This window comes from Falco punctatus (genome assembly GCF_963210335.1).
Source record: "Falco punctatus genome assembly, chromosome: 6".
Taxonomy (NCBI): Eukaryota; Metazoa; Chordata; class Aves; order Falconiformes; family Falconidae; genus Falco; species Falco punctatus.
In genome coordinates, this window is record NC_137585.1 from 73,034,188 (window position 1) to 73,050,275 (window position 16,088).

Sequence of the window (16,088 nt, forward strand, 5' to 3'; positions counted from 1 at the left end):
TTCATGGCCACAGTTGTGTGCAGCTTATATAAATGACAGAGGGATGAAAATGGAAATGTCAGTATGATGAGGGAAAGAATCATAGTAGCTCGTAATCTTATATGGTGTGCTTGACTGACAGACCTAGAGGATTATTCTGTGATTCTTGCTTAATAAGTGGTAAAGAGCACCTTAATTGCAGGATTACAGGGAAAAGACAGGCCATTTCCTTTGGTTTTGTTTTAAGAGGATTGATACTTCGCTGTTAAAATGTTATAATAACCTACCTCCAATTATTAGGATATTTGTAAACACCATGTGAACTTTTCTATAAGATTGTCATCATAACAGTATGTAAAATGTTGTGTTGAATTGAATGTTTTAGATGGTATTTCTAAGGATGCTTACTTCCCTTAAAAATGCATGCTAGGTAATGTTACTGTACGGTACAGTAACCTAAAAATAAAAACAGGCTGTAACTTCCGTAGGAAAGGTACAACTTTAGTATCTAATGAAATGACAATAACAGACAGAAACATACATTTTTTGATAGAGGTAACTGCATGTGCAAGATATGTGGTTCGTGAGAAATTAATGATTCCTCGGGTCTGGCTATCATGTCAATTACCAGAGATGTGGAAACCTAGAAAATGACCAGGAAGACTAATTCTGTGTTAGCAAAATCACCTTGTTGAGTAGCTGGGTAACTTGGTTTTCAGAGTTAACAGCCTGAGAATACCTAAATCCCACATATTTCATATCAATAAACACAAAACTGTCACTGGGTTTTATTTACGGTAACAAAGTTCACGTGTCATCTGAGACAAGGTGATCAACTGGCGTGTAGTCATTCACCAACAGATTTCCAAAACTAGAGTTTAATTTTCTTTTCACAAGCAATATTATTCTCAGGCAATTTTTATAACCCTAGAAAGACTGATAAAGTATCTTGAGCACTGTTGTCATTTTTCTTCTTGTTCGCATGAGCTAACCTGTCATTTCTTGATAGAGGTTTCTGTGCCCACTATAGCAGGGAACAGCTGTACACTTGGAAAATAGTTTGTAATAAATCTGCAATTCCCTGTCTACATCACAGTCCGATACTGAACATTTACAAAACAGATATTACAACAAATCCTTCTGAGAAACAGTGGATGAGACACAGTTTACAACTTTTATTGCTTGGAAGCCAATTTTTTGGGGGCTGAATAACACCTTGGAAAGCAGATTTCATTTTTTCCTCCCTTATTGTATATGTCTTGTAGGATGCCAAGAGAAACAAAGAATTGCTTTCTGGATCTCACAGAACAGGCTTTCAATGACTTGCCTACGCTTCCTTGTGATAGGTTTTCTGTTCAATTGCCTCTTACAGTAGCAGGTTGCTGTCTTTAGGGGAGAGGGACAATTACAGGTAAAGCCACATGCATTCCTAAATCTGGATTTTCACTTGGATCTGTTGATCACACTTCGTCATGTTAATGATTTTTTTTTTTCTGTATGGAGCTGGGAATTTGAGAATCACTGACTCTTAAGCAATATGTTATGTGTTACAATCTTTCTTCCCTATTCAGGTTTAATTTTTATTGCAGTTATTATTTGTGATTTTAAAAATATGATTCAAATATTGAATTTGTCATACGAAATTCTGAATGTGTGGATACATTCCCTATTTAGCCCTTTGAAACTTGTTTAGCCAGTAATTCTCCAGTGGTGCACCACCTATTTAAACCTGAGAAACTAGTATGTGCTATAAAATAATATTATTTGGCTTCCTATATATAGTAGTGATTTGCTTATTTAGAAATATAGTGATGAGCTTCTTGGGAAGCAGTCCCCTTTATTTCACTATAGAAATGCATGGTACATCATTACAAAATATCCATGCACTATAGCCAGGTTATTACTTTGTGGCTTATTTAACTGCAGAAAGAAATATTACAAAAATTATGCTTGCTTTTCCCTCTATCTGGTGCCAAAACCTAAGGGGAAAGTCTAGGGAATTAATTTATTTACCTGTTTGAGGATTACAGTCCCACCACAGGAGACGCAATCCCAATAAAATAGACTCGAATCATGGTTTCAATTCACTATTTTTCAAGAGTTTCATTTAGGTTTTGAAATAAAATCAGCCTGCTGGGGAAAACAGAACAGACCCTCAGGCTGTCTTTCTGCCACATGCACTGGGAATTTGTCATGCATCTCCTGTTAGTAATAACAGAAATCTTATTTCTAAATCCCTGTTAAAACTGTAACCTGCTTATCCCTAAGCAGAATATGGGAACTGTGGGCTACAAGTAAGAGGAAATCCTCAGCACAAGGCGAGTGAGGTTAATTTGTCTAGTGGATACCATCACACATTGCCCTTGCTTTTGAGATGCATAATGTACCATCTGCTGCAATGGTTGCTCTAGGTTTCAGCCTGTATTGGTGTTACAGTTTTATGAAAGGTGTTAAGCAAAGCACACAAACAAGGATTGCTTTTTTGTGTGTGTAGTTACACCTGCTTTACTTCCTCTAAATCAGAAATTGAAATGCTGCTTCCACATGTCACTACTTGATTAGGATTGAAGAGTTGATTAAAATGTCAAGTTCACAGTAATGCATCTTGAACGTGATGACATCACTTTAAATATGTTTGGACAACTACTAGCAAGAAAAAAGGCTTCCCCTGCTCAGAACCCATTAAAACAGTCATAACTAGAGTTACAATTAATTGATGGTTCTTTTAGCTTAATAATCATTAAATATGCATACTCTTTGTTCATACCCTCCTTTTATTGGGATGGCAGTCAAAATTTTGCTGCTCTTTAAAATCTTCAAAGATGTATATTATTTTTTTGATAGCAAGTTTGTTAGTGGACATCAATTTTACCTGCAGTAATACATCATATATGGAAATATTCAGTTATTGATATTTTGACATAATCGTGCTTAGTACTAGGGGGCAGTCAAAACATTTATGAATAACTTGAAAAATTCTGTTTTCATACTCTAGTGATCTTTATCTTCATTGGAATATTATCAGTGTAACTAGAATTTTTGTACTCTTGAACAATATCTGCATATCTTTGGTATCTCAAAGGTATACAGGCTTGAAAAGAAAAAATATTCTTTGGGAAGAAACTAGAAATGCTGGGAAATTAAACTATGGCAGCAAGAATATTCCCTTTCAAAAAAACCCACAAAACCCAAACAACTCCAAACAAAAACGTGAAAAAGTGCACTGTCGTTTATTCTTGGAAGATCTTACATGTAGATAATAAATGAGATTTATTCAGGAATCAAGGTATAAGTAAAGTGTTGTGTAAATATTTTGGCATGCTACATCAGCATTCCTTAAATGGCTAAAGGAACAATACATTTTTTTTTGGTTTTTTTAATGTTTGGGTTTTTTATATTTTTAGTTTAAACTGCAAAAACAGACAGGCAAGACAGTTTTATTAATTAAATTGCTTTGTTTGAAATATGTTAAAATTAATGTTATTGATATATTTTGGTTACAGCTGAGAAACAAGGTATTCAGAACTGCTTTTCTCATGGTTTCTTCTAAGGGATAAACTAATTGTGCAGTTTTACTACAGCTGAGATTGAAAAATGATTGCTTCAAGTCTGATTTTGTGTGTGTGTTCATACCTTCTAAATCTGGAAATAGAAATTGGATTATATTGCTCTGTATGTCTCATGCAGATGGTATATGAGATGACTGCTTCTTCTAATTTTTTTTAATAATATTTTCCATTATTTTAATTGGTGAGTTATTTGTGAAAACAATGTAATGAGTGAAGTGGACCTTTAAATGAATTTTCAGTGTCATCCTGTTGTAAATACCAAACACTATGGCTTGGGGTAAGTATAAAGCAAATGTTAGTTGCTGTTAAGTCCCTAAGTACTGCCTGGTTAGTTCAATATTAAATCTGGAAGGAAAACACTGATGCAGAAGCTTAAGCAAAGAACTCTAGGGTTAGTATTGCTTTTTATATTCTGACAGTTATGATTTTCTTTTCCCCCAAGTGGCTTACTGAAGCTCACTGAATTAAGTTCTTTTTAAAGAAGCAGCAAAAATAAATGGCTTTTCTAACATGATGAAAAAGTTTGTTTCTGTCAGAATTCAGGAGGCCAAACAACTTGAACGGTATCTTGCATCATGAGGAGGTACTTGTATTTTGGTGCTGTGATTACGTTAGTTTTATTGGATGGGTGGTCTAGTGTATTTGCCTGCCACCTAGTTTAGCATGACTTTTGTCTTAAATTATCAAAATTTAAGATCGTAAGGTAGGATAAGGAAAGGCTGGCTGTCCTGAAAGACAAGGAGAATTGTCAAGAAATTGGTTAGGTGCTTGCTGTTTTGAAGGTACCAGTTGTAGTAGGATTTATCAATGTAGATTTAAAGTAATCTGCCTGATAATGATGCATCACCAAAATATTACAATACCATATTCTCAATCTGAATATTTGCAAATATATGTAGGCCTGGAAAGTTTATACAAGACTAACATATCATTAAATGTAACATAATGTTCTTAATATGAAAAGAAGTAGCGGCACATCTGAAATAAAATGTATTTATGTTGTAATTCTAGGTACTCTTCCAGACTTTGTCTTACCTTAATAATTTTGAGTTCAATTTTCAAATGTTTCTGTAAAAATAAAATAGCAGAATTCCCATTTTCAGAAGTAAATTTGGAACTTAAATACCATAGAATTTCATAGAGATGAAGTTTTCTAAACATTAATTTCTACTGAAAGTGTGTCTTTTGTAATATTATAACTCTAAACTTAGAGAAGTTTATTTGAAATTAATCAAGGGTTTGCCATTTAAAAGCAATATGAGGGATTTTATTTCTTATTTGGTATCTATTAGCTGGGTTAAAAGCTGGCTGAACAGCAGAGCCCAAAGAGTGGTGGGGAATGGAGTTACATCCTGCTGGTGGCCAGTCACAAATGGTGTTCCCCAGGGCTCTGTGCTGGGGCCAGCCCTGTCTGGTGTCTTTATTGATGATCTGGGCAAGGAGATCGAGTGCACCTTCAGTCAGTTTGCAGGTGACACGGAGCTGGGGAAAGTGTTGATCTGCTGGAAGGCAGGAGGCTCTGCAGAGGGGTCTGGACAGACTGGAGCAATGGGCTGAGGCCAGTTGTAGGAGGTTCAACAAGGCTGATTATCATGCAGCATAGTTGCCTTTCACTACAGATTTCTTGAATATCAAATGTGTTGTGTATCCAGTGTTATTTTGGACATCATAGCAGGTCCTGAGATTCCAGCATCTGTTAGGCTGCTTGACTGAATAAATGTTTAAGTTGTGCAAACTGCCAAAATATGTTCTGGAGGCCAGATGATTACTGCTGCTCTCAGATTCCTTTCCATTCCTTCTGCAATATTTTCTCTCTAATGCACAGCTTGGAATAACAATTAGTGTTGAATCCTCTTGTACCAAGAGGGGAAAGTTGGCTGTACAGTAATATTGGCAATCTTCTGGTAAAAATAGCTAATGGTGGCATTTGCATTTTGCAATGCAAACTGCAAAGCAGAACACTGAATATTGGTAGATCTTTATTAGTGGACATGTTAAAGAAGAAGATGACAATGTTAACAAAGATCTTGAAATACTGATTGATGCTGGGGGGTGGAATTCCTATAAGGAAGCCAATGCAAGGATTCTTTATGTTACAGACTTGGCTTAGCTCTGCAAAATAGGTTGATATGGGGTGTATGCATTGTCCAAGCCTTAAATTAGTCCTCATGGAAGGGGAAAAGCCACTTCAATCCTTTGTTCAGCTACATCACCTAAAAGCCTCTGTCAATGCCAGGGATGGTGATTGTGTTCTCAAACCTGCTCTGCAGTAAGGGAAGAGCATCAGAAAGTTACTCAAGTTTTCTATCAGTGTAAATTCACAGCACATATAAGTCTTTTAGGATTTATAGGAATTTCTGTATAATCACTTTTTCAAAAATGTTTCCAGACAAATATGAGGGAGTGTGGGAAGAAATATTTGTTACATTTGCAAACTCAAAATGAAAATAAAGGTTTAAATGTTTTTCAGTATGCCAAGTAGATATGATGAGTTGACTACTAGGAAAAATGTGCTAAATTGCTTGAAGTAATTAATGTCGTACAAGAAAATACCAATTTGTGTGAAGCATTTCATGGGAAAACAATAAAAAGATTTCTGTATAAAGGAGCTTAAAACCTGCTTCAAATGGAAGTGTGAGGGTTTTGGGAGTGTTCCTTGGTTACTCCGAGTGCCTGTCAATTCTTTTTTCCTCTCTTCTCAAACAAGTTTCCCTTCCTTTTTTACACTCAGTTATTTTCAGTATTCTGAGATGTGAGGTAAGGAAAGAGGAAGGAGAGGAGAAGGGAAGAACTCTGGCCTACCACCTTTTTTGTTCTTTCTCTGTTCTCACACAAGCTGCCAACTATGCTCTGAGCTGTGGTCACCCTCTGTGACCCTGTGCAGAGCTGTAGAAGAGCTAAAGTGACTGTGCAGGCAATGTCTGCCTCTACCCCAGTGTCCCTGCAGTATCCACTGGTGGTGTCTGGGCTGAACGTGCACATGCATAGCGCAAACTTGTACATATCCTTAAGGATGAGGACAAGATGTTTTAAACTCAGTAATATATTGTAAGATGCATAAAATAACAAAAATACATTACTAAGTGCCTTGATGCATGCATAGATAAAACTTCTATACATACAGAAATAATATATTAGAATAAGAAGAGTTTGTATCTATGAGGAAGAAAACTAAAAATAGTATCTTTGTACTGTGATTTTCTTTTTTTTGTTCTGGAAGTGTGAAATATTTCCTATAGAACCATCTCTCTGCTCATTAAGATTTTTAGAAATGTCTTGGTGGTTTGTTTTGGTCTTAATATTGAAACAGTTTAATACACTTATTATCAACATAGTGCTGAAAGATTTTCTCCTGGAAAGAAATCCAGTTTTCAGCTTTGCAGTATAAAAAATGTTTAAATTTGTAAAACTCTTTACTAAATAGTTTGTCCTCACATTTCAGAAGTTTTGTATTTCCAACCTGTGATACTATAGCTGCAAATTTTGCTCTGTTGATGGCAGCCTAGCTATGAGTTAAAAATTATATCCCTGGTTTATTGGACTTTACTAGACTTACATGATAAATCCTTATAATCCCAAACTCTAAAAACATTTAATTCATTTGATTCTTTCAGAACAAAATGACATAAAGCTGTTATAGATATGCAGGAGATAAAATTTAAGATTCAAAGTATTTAGTTCTGAAAAATACTAACCATGGTGAATAATACATTAAAAAAGGAAAGATAATAAATATGGATACTATTTGAAATATCCCTATTGATAAATTTAGCTGTGGTGTTTACTAAGACACTGCAACAGTGGATGAATGGATGGGAATATATCTCTCTACTATAATTTTAGCATCTGCATTACCATATTATCCAGCATTGTAGTTGTTATTACTGTTAAAGGAGCATCACCTTCCCAAATTATATGCTTAGCTTTGGTTTTGAAGTGAGGAAGACAGATAATGAAAGGAAAGACTGGGAACAATTATGTAGTCATATGTGGGTTTGGATATCCCTAGAGAATGGCTTTTTGTGGGTATGTCCAAAATCACAGCCCTTAAAGGTTACTTTAAGGTAAAAGTTACATGTGGAATGTAACTTAGGGACACGGCCACTGGTTCTTTATTTATCACTACCTGACTCATTGATTTGGTTGGTCCCCTTCTTTCTGCCATATGAGTTCATTTCCAGTCATAACTATTAGGAAGGAATAATGTGTAATTTAATAACAAGGTCTTTCTCTGGCAATACATAAATCACAGATATTTCCCCCACCCCCCATTATTCGAGGTGGGGGTAGTATCTTGTGGAGTCTGGACAGTATATTTTGAATGTAGGGATTTCTTTATGTGTGTATTTATCTAGGTGTATATATATGTGTAAAGATATTTAAATAGTACTATTGAACTACTTTCAAGTCATTACATTATCTTTTGTGCATAATTTGAATATATTACATCAGTAACTTTGGAATTCAGGTTAGATTACTATGTTCTTATGGTCTTGCATACAAATATCTTAGTTGCTTCTCTGTGTCAAAAGTTGTTTTATGCCAAATTGGATATAGTTATTTATCTGTCTGATGCTAGTTCCTTTCAGATTGCTATTTCTATCTATGATAACACATTGGTTTCATTGGTTTTCCATCTTGCCTGGCCTGTGGTCTGTCCATCTACTTTCCCTCTACTTTTGCATGAAGCTCTGCCCTAGAAGTGATTTAGCTCTGTTACAATTCTGCAAGTATTGATTTAAAAATGGTGTCCAACACTGAGTCAAACTCAGTTTTAACTTCTAGTGTGTATTCTTCCTAAACAGAAGATTCCAAAATGCACCTCACAAATCTTATTCATAAAATAACCATTTATCTTCATGATTTTTCACACCTTTTTTCCTTTCTTTTTTGCTGATGGGGAAGATAAAAATTAATTCTCATTTACTGCAGGTTAAGCACGTGTGGACAGCCAGTTACCACTGAGAAACTGAGCTGTAGTTGTACAATCACATGCCAGTAACTCCCTTTGAGATCTTTTTAACCCTGAAATATGGATATTTGCTAACTGGCATGTGATGCAAACTTCAGTTCTTTGGATTACTTCATATTGCATTCTACCAAGAAATCTGCACTCATAATATCTTTTTTTTTCTACTTATGATAAAAATCTAAAATTCTTCCTGTCTTTTTCTTTCTGAAGAAAATTTTGTCCTCTCTTTTCCATTTTTTATCTGCTTAGTCTCATTTTTCATGGGTTCTGTTTTCTTTGCCACCTTTTCCTCTTTTCTGCTTGAGTTTGCATTTCCTCCATTTTTTTCCCACTTGCATGTAGTTTATGAATATTTTTCTCAGTCCACTGTGAAGATTCTGTATTCCTTAGCTCTCTTCCTCTCCCAGGAGTCACTATGACCCTCTGCTTTTACCTCAGTCATGTTTTGTTAACTTTTAGGCATCTATGATTCACAGCTCATTCTTCTGATCCTCTGGTTCAGCAAACATCTGTTTATCGTCAGTTGTCTGTCCTCTGTCTTGCTATATTGCCTTTAGGATTTCTCTATTTTCTCTAAATGCATTTCTAGTAATTGTTTATATTCTTATTGGGTAATATTGCATAAACAAGTATCTTTTGTCATACTTTTGCTTAAGATAATGGACATCTTGCAGCCTTGTCATCTTGTCATCTTCAGTGTGTCCTTTGCCCCTTGAGTCCCCTCTCCCTTCTTGTCTTCTTTTTTGAATTTCTTTAATAGTTGGTTATTTTATCTTTGAAAATAAATACCAACAATTTTAAAACAATATTCCTTTCTGTCCTTTTATGTATAAATATGTATCAGTTTTGTCTCCTTAGGATAATTTTCAATGAACAAATGTACTGAGAAAACCCCCTGAACATTATCTAGTAGATTTTTTACATGGATTTACGCTGCATTCTGAGTTAGTTGATGAAATTGAATAAGCTATGTATGTGTTAAAGTGCATTTGTGCTTGAAATATCTGTCTCTTAGCAGGACTTCTAAGCTCAGACAGGACATTTCATTGAGACCATTATCTGCTCTTTCTATTGGAGCCAGGTCTTGCCTGGCAGACCTCCTTCAATTAAATGCACAATTTTTCAACCTGTACAAAACCAATTAACCTAGGCACCTATTTTAAAATGAGACTAGGTCTTTTCCATTAATCAACATGATAATGTTAGTCACCTCTAATAAACAAGGTCATGCATCTCATTGCAAGTCATCCTTCAGCTTACAAGTTGTTTATTTAAATGATTTTTTTATATATATACAGTTAGACACACCACTCTTTAAAACAATTATCTGTATAACTGTTCATTCTGTAGAGTATTTCATGGTAAGTTATTTACAATTTTTAACCTTTTGGCCTGTTGCTGTGAAGGGCTGCGTGCCCTTGGTACCCATTTATTTCTAGTAGCATTTGAAAACATTCAGGCCCATTCAGGTCACCACCTTACTTTATGATGTGGAAAAAGAATAAATAGTTGCTGACCACAGGAAAAAGAATGGGAAGGCAGGGTGGGGGCAACAAATCTAGACCTTGGCCTTCTCAGTTGGCAGCTGAAAATCAAAAGTGCACTTGGGTAGCTCAGCCTGATAGGTATAGCAAGTGACAGACCATTCAGAGATGAAGGAAAGAAGGTAATGAAATCTTAATTAGAAAATATTCCAAAACAGGCTGACAAGATGACTCAAAACAAATTAAAAAAAAAAAATCATATAGAGCTTGGCAAAAAGGAAGAAGTAATGAAGGTTGAGAATGCAGAAAGGCAAGTGCATCTTATGAGCCTTATGATTTAAACATTGATACTTTACCATGTGAACTTCTTTCCCGACATGCCTGCAATTGTGCTGGTTCACTACGTGAAGGTCCAAAGAGACTGTAGTGTCAGCTGGTATCTTCTGTTTTGCATATACCCAGAAGGATGAAAACAGATTTTTGTGGCAATGCTATACCAGTAACAGATGTTTGCAGATTATTTATATTCCTGTGTTTTTTATGGAAGAGCAGTATTGATAATCCTTGTTAGAAAATTACTGAATAGGATTATGTTAGCCTCATTCACAGTTAAAACACTTTCTTGGGACAGTAGAAAATAAATGAAGTAAGAAGGAAGTAGCATAGGGGCTACTTAGCTGGTGGGGTGCGCAGTGCCAGATGATGTTGCTTTGGTCTTTCCTTGTCATTTTTATTCTGGGGATGAGAGAAGCCTTGATTGGGCTGTTGTTTTATTTGAAATACAAATCTCAGGAATGAGCATTTTACTGTGCACCTAAATGAAGTTTCTGCACAGTCAACCTGGACGCAACAAATGTGCTTTTTTTTTTTTACATTGCATCAGTGTCATTTTGTTGAATCTGAAGAGGAGTGCTCAGCTTGTTGGACAATGTACTGAATATTAAATATTGTCGGTTTTGTTGCTAATTTGCCAGGGGTCCAAATAAAAGTACGTCTACATTTGTCTCTGAGTTTTGCTCCCTGTAGTTCAGAAGACATAGGTTTTTGCCTTCTGCTTCTCTAAATGAAGGTACTCCAAACTTATTATATCTGAATGATACATACGTAATGTAGAAATGATTTAGTGATGAATCAGACCCAGGAGACACAGCGCAGTTGTCCCTGTGACTGATATTTCTGATACTGTAACACTGAAATACAGTCGCTAGGAGAATTGTGTCGTGTTATTTCTCAGAAAAGAGCCAGTCACTTGTTTGGATGTAAATGGTATATCAGTCTGACATCAGCAGTCTTTGATACCAATGATGTTTGCCAGAATTTCTTTGTGGCTATGTTTTTTTGCATTTAATAATTATGCAGAGAAATACTGTCTGTGGTACTGCCTGTGACACTCTTACATCACTATGTGGTGACTGAATTACAAAGTAACAATATCAACACATTAGAAAGTTATGTCTATCATTGTTAGTTATAAAGTAGCACTAGATTTCTACACAAATTCTTGAAAACATAGTTTATTATTTAATAACTACAAGTCATATTTAAACAATAACTTTAATTAAAATTTAGATGTATAGATTACCTATACATTTTAGTGTAATGCATTCACAGACGCAATGAAAATAAATTAAAAAAGTAGCATCAAATATCAGTCTTGCAGGGTCCTCATCTGCAAATCTGATGTCACTATATCACACTAAATCTCTCAGATTGTTGCATATCTTGCAAGACTTGTAGCACATCTTTACTGTTTTTTCAACTTCCTAATCAAGTGACATGCTTCCTTGCCTTCTTACACAGTATTTTTGGCTTGATCTAAATTTGGATTTTGACAGTATTTTGCTCATCGGTAACTGCAGGTCAAGTGAATAGTTTATCTTAACATGGGTGTAACATTAAGTCTAATTTTGTAAAGAAACCTAAAGATGTCGATACAGTAAGATTATCAATTAGCTCAAAGTCCCTTTATCTTGTTGGAACCCAGTGTATTGATTTCAGTTGGACTAGGATTTCAACTGAAGCATTTAAATAATAAAAAGATGCTAATATTTTCATATTAACATATTTTCTACTTTTCCAATGATCATTTGATATACTGAGAACTTTAAGATAGTCACATTTGTAGTTAAAATAGAGCAGAAAAAATAAAAAATACTAAAATAGTCGTTAAAATAACATTGCAGTTACTTTGATATAATATCTGCATGCTCTTAGTCAGTTCTCTGAGAGTAATAGCATTTTGGATGGTGCCTAGCTTTTTTTCTGTCTTGTAGGAAGATTACAGTGTACAGACTATACTTTCACAAAAAGTTTTGATTCTATATAAAATAAGTTATTTGAAATTAATATGGAATGTTTTGATGTCAAAAGTGGGCAAAGTTTAATTTCAAGCATGTATTTCTAAAAAAGTTGTTGCTGGGGCTTGTGTGGTAAGACTAAGATTCAATAATACTGAAGAGCCAAATGTTCCAAGCAACTGTGTGGGTCACAGAATTTAAGTCTCTTTTATCCCAAACATCATCCATATCTCTTTGAGATATTAAAGAAGCATTTGTGTGAAGAGCATTACAATAGTGAATAGGTAGCGAGGTGCAAGCCCTTGTAGATCTATAGAGAAGTTCTTCATGTGTCCAAAAGTCGCAATGTACTGGATATGCCTGGATAATCAAGAAAGAGTGCCCCAGGAAAAAATCACAAGTGGGAGATGGCAGGTACTTATTACTGCATAGGGCAGAACTGAATTAGTGATGTTGCGAATGGGTCGCTCTCTCCCACAGTCAGGAATTTAATGGGAAGAGAGGCTTATACATCAGAGAGTTGTGTCACCATTCAGAGGGATCTCAACAGGCTGGAGAAATGGCCTGACAGGAACCTCCTGAAAATAGAAAAAGGGGAAATGCAAAATTTTGCATCTGGGTAGGAATAACCCAGACACCAGTCCACGCTGGAGGCTGACTGGTTGGTTACGAAGCAGCTTTGCTGAGAAGAATCTGGAGGTCCTTAGCACTGGTGAGGCCACACCTTGAGTACTGTGTCCAGTTCTGGACACCCCAGTACAAGAAAGACGTGGACATATTGGACTGAGTACAGAGCAGGGCCACAAAGATTGTTAAGGGTCTTAAGCAGATATATTTCAGATAAGGAGAGGCTGAGAGAGCTGGGGTAGTTCAGCCTGGAGATGAGAAGGCTCAAGGGGATTTTGTCCATCGGTATAATTACCAGCTGAGAAGGACTCAAGAAGATGGAGCCAGACTCTTCTCAGTAGGGCCTAGTGGCAAGACAAGAGGCAAAGGGTATAAATTAAAATACATTAAATTCTATCTCAACAGACAAAAAAACTTCAGTGTGAGTGTTGTCAATCACTGCCATGGGTTGCTTTGAGAGATTTTGGACTCTCCATCCTTGGAGATATTCAAAACACATCTGGACACAATCCTGGACAAGCTGCCAGTTTTGGACTCTCCATCCTTGGAGGTTTCAAAACACATTCGGACACAATCCTGGACAAGCTGCCCTAGCTGTCCCTTCTTGAGCAGAAGCTTGGACTAGGTAGTCTTAGAGGTCCCTTCCAATCTCAGCTGTTCTGTGTTTGAACATAGCACCAGCCCAAGCCCTGGGTAACCCCCTGGCAAGCATGGAGAGGGAGAACACTCAGTCACTTCAACTAATAGCAGCTACATGCAGCTCAGGGGACACAGGTTTAGGTACATGTCACAGCTTTATTGTTCCCTGGGCAATGTTACCTGAACAAAGGAACAAAAGCTCTTTATAACTATAACAGATCAAACAACAGCTTTCAGTATTCCTGTAGTATAAAATAGATGTGACTGGTTGCATTTAGGCATTAAGCATAAAAAATGCTGTGTCAATATATTCTATTCTGCTTACTGTATCTTGTAATTTCTCTGCATTCTTTAGAGTATGTTATGAGTTATGAATATTTGTATACAAATACTGTTCACATCTCGGTAAAATGTTTCTCAGAGACAATTTATGAGTGACAGTCTCCTCTATGAGACATCTTTTTACAATCTTCTTTGAATCCATTTAATATTAGTAGTATCTGATTATAAAAGGAGTTCCATACTGATATTTGACATAAGTTTAAAGTCAGGGAGTTCAGAAACCTGACAGCTTACTTCAGACTTGCTATTTTGAAAATTGCTTTCCTGTGGAGCTCAGCTGTATGGGTCTTCCTACCTTACAGCTCCATTATGAAAGCCTGACACCTCAAATTCCAGGGGTCTTGGAACTCATTCTCCCAACAGTGTATCCATGGAAAATAATTGATTAATTTTTCTTGAATTAAATTAGTAGTATTTTCTGTCTAATTAATTGTATTATACAACAATTAAAAGGCTGACTCCAATTCTGTACTACTTTATTCGCTTTAGCTTGTTCTCTGTGTTCTGGTTTTGAAAAAGGAAAAGAACTGGGAAAGTTTTTCAGAGTTTGAGTTATTTCTCTGAGGTTTTGTTTTGTTGTTTGTTTTCTTTTTAAACTTAAACCTCCCTAACAGTCCTTGAGAAATCTGCATCTGAATTACCTGTCTGCCCTCAACAAGCTGCATGATGTTGAGGAGTCACTGTGCATCTCTTGTTTATCTTTAAGATGATAGTTGTTGCCCCTTATTTTGTGAAAACATGCCATGAAATCAAAAAGTTATCTGGCAATTAGGTGGCATCTGTTCTTAGATTAAATATTTGTAATATAGGGATTTAATTACATGGTTAAGAATTCTAGGAAAGCAGAAGTTGTCCAGATTGTCTCAAACAAATTGGATATTGATTTATCTATGGATTACCAGGCTGACAGGTTGCAAAGATGACTGTGGTAAAAGTCTTGATCACCTGCAAAAAATCTCTTTGCACTGGGTTTTTTTTGAGGATGAACCCAGAAAAGAGTCTTTACTGTTTCAGGCAGTGTTTGCTGTACATGGATGTCTGAGGTTGTGCTGATCTAATAGAAAGTCACAGAGTAATAGCCTCTTGCCACTTGCTTGAGTGCAAGGTGAAATGGAAACATTTATTTTCCAGATGAGACATTGATTTAGTAACAGCTTTCTATTACTGCAAATTACTGATACAGAGGTTAGCATTTCCCCCTCTTTGAAGCAGTCTGCTGTGTTCAGAATGAATTACATGCTCTAGCAGCTTCACATAGCTAAAAGCTGTTTGGCTCCAAAACCAGGTTTGTTGTCCAAAACATGGACCACACTTAGAGGAAATAGAAAACCACAGTTATTATTTTTAAGGAGTGTGCTTGTTTCCTTTATTCCTTCCCTCCCCTTCTCTCGTTTTCTTTGATATGCAGGGAACATGCACACTCTGGAAATGTTAAACAAAACAGATGTGTTTCTTTATGATTTTCTAGTACGCCTGATCTCATCAACACTTATTATTGGTGCTTTAACAAGAGTATTTATTGTATGTTATAGCAAAACCACCATTGCTTCATTTTAGATATGATGAGATTATTTTTCTTCATGTTCTAATATTTATTTGAAGGTATTTTATGCTTTTCTTTCCCTTTGAAATGATCCTATTCTGTAGGAGCTTAGAAAGGCAAAGAGCAGCATCAAGCTTGTAGTACTGTTCCACAGAGACTGGTAACTTCCTGGAGTATCTTGGATTGTTTGGAACAGCCATACTGAGGTGTGATAAAATACACAGTACATAAATAAACATAAATACATAGTAAACTGCTCTGAAAATCTAAGGAATATAAGAAAAGTAATATATCATATATTGCTTGCATATAGTAATATATATTCCTTACATATAATCCAGCAAGTAACTTCTTTTGTTCATGTAGTTTTTCTCTGTGATCTCTGACAAATTCTTTGCATGTTTTGTTCAGCATCAGAATATTGGAATTTAACATCACCATTAGGCAAATAGGAGGGTAAGATATACGGTAACAGGATTGTGATCATAACAGAAGCAAAGAGAAAGTAAATCAGAGACAATAAAACCATGTTGTGCATCACATAAACTGTAACTTCTTTGTGCTGGTAATAAGCCATTATCAGATTCAACTTGAAATTTGAGCAAAATTATGACATCAACTATGAAAAAAGGTTTT

The 16,088-nt window shown here is 35.7% G+C and overlaps 1 protein-coding gene across 13 annotated transcripts in view; it reads left to right on the forward strand.

Moving 5' to 3' along the window:
• Nucleotides 1–16,088, forward strand: part of CACNA2D1 (calcium voltage-gated channel auxiliary subunit alpha2delta 1) — a 434,287-nt gene that overhangs the window by 254,062 nt on the left and 164,137 nt on the right. The gene's annotated exons all lie outside the window — the stretch shown is intronic.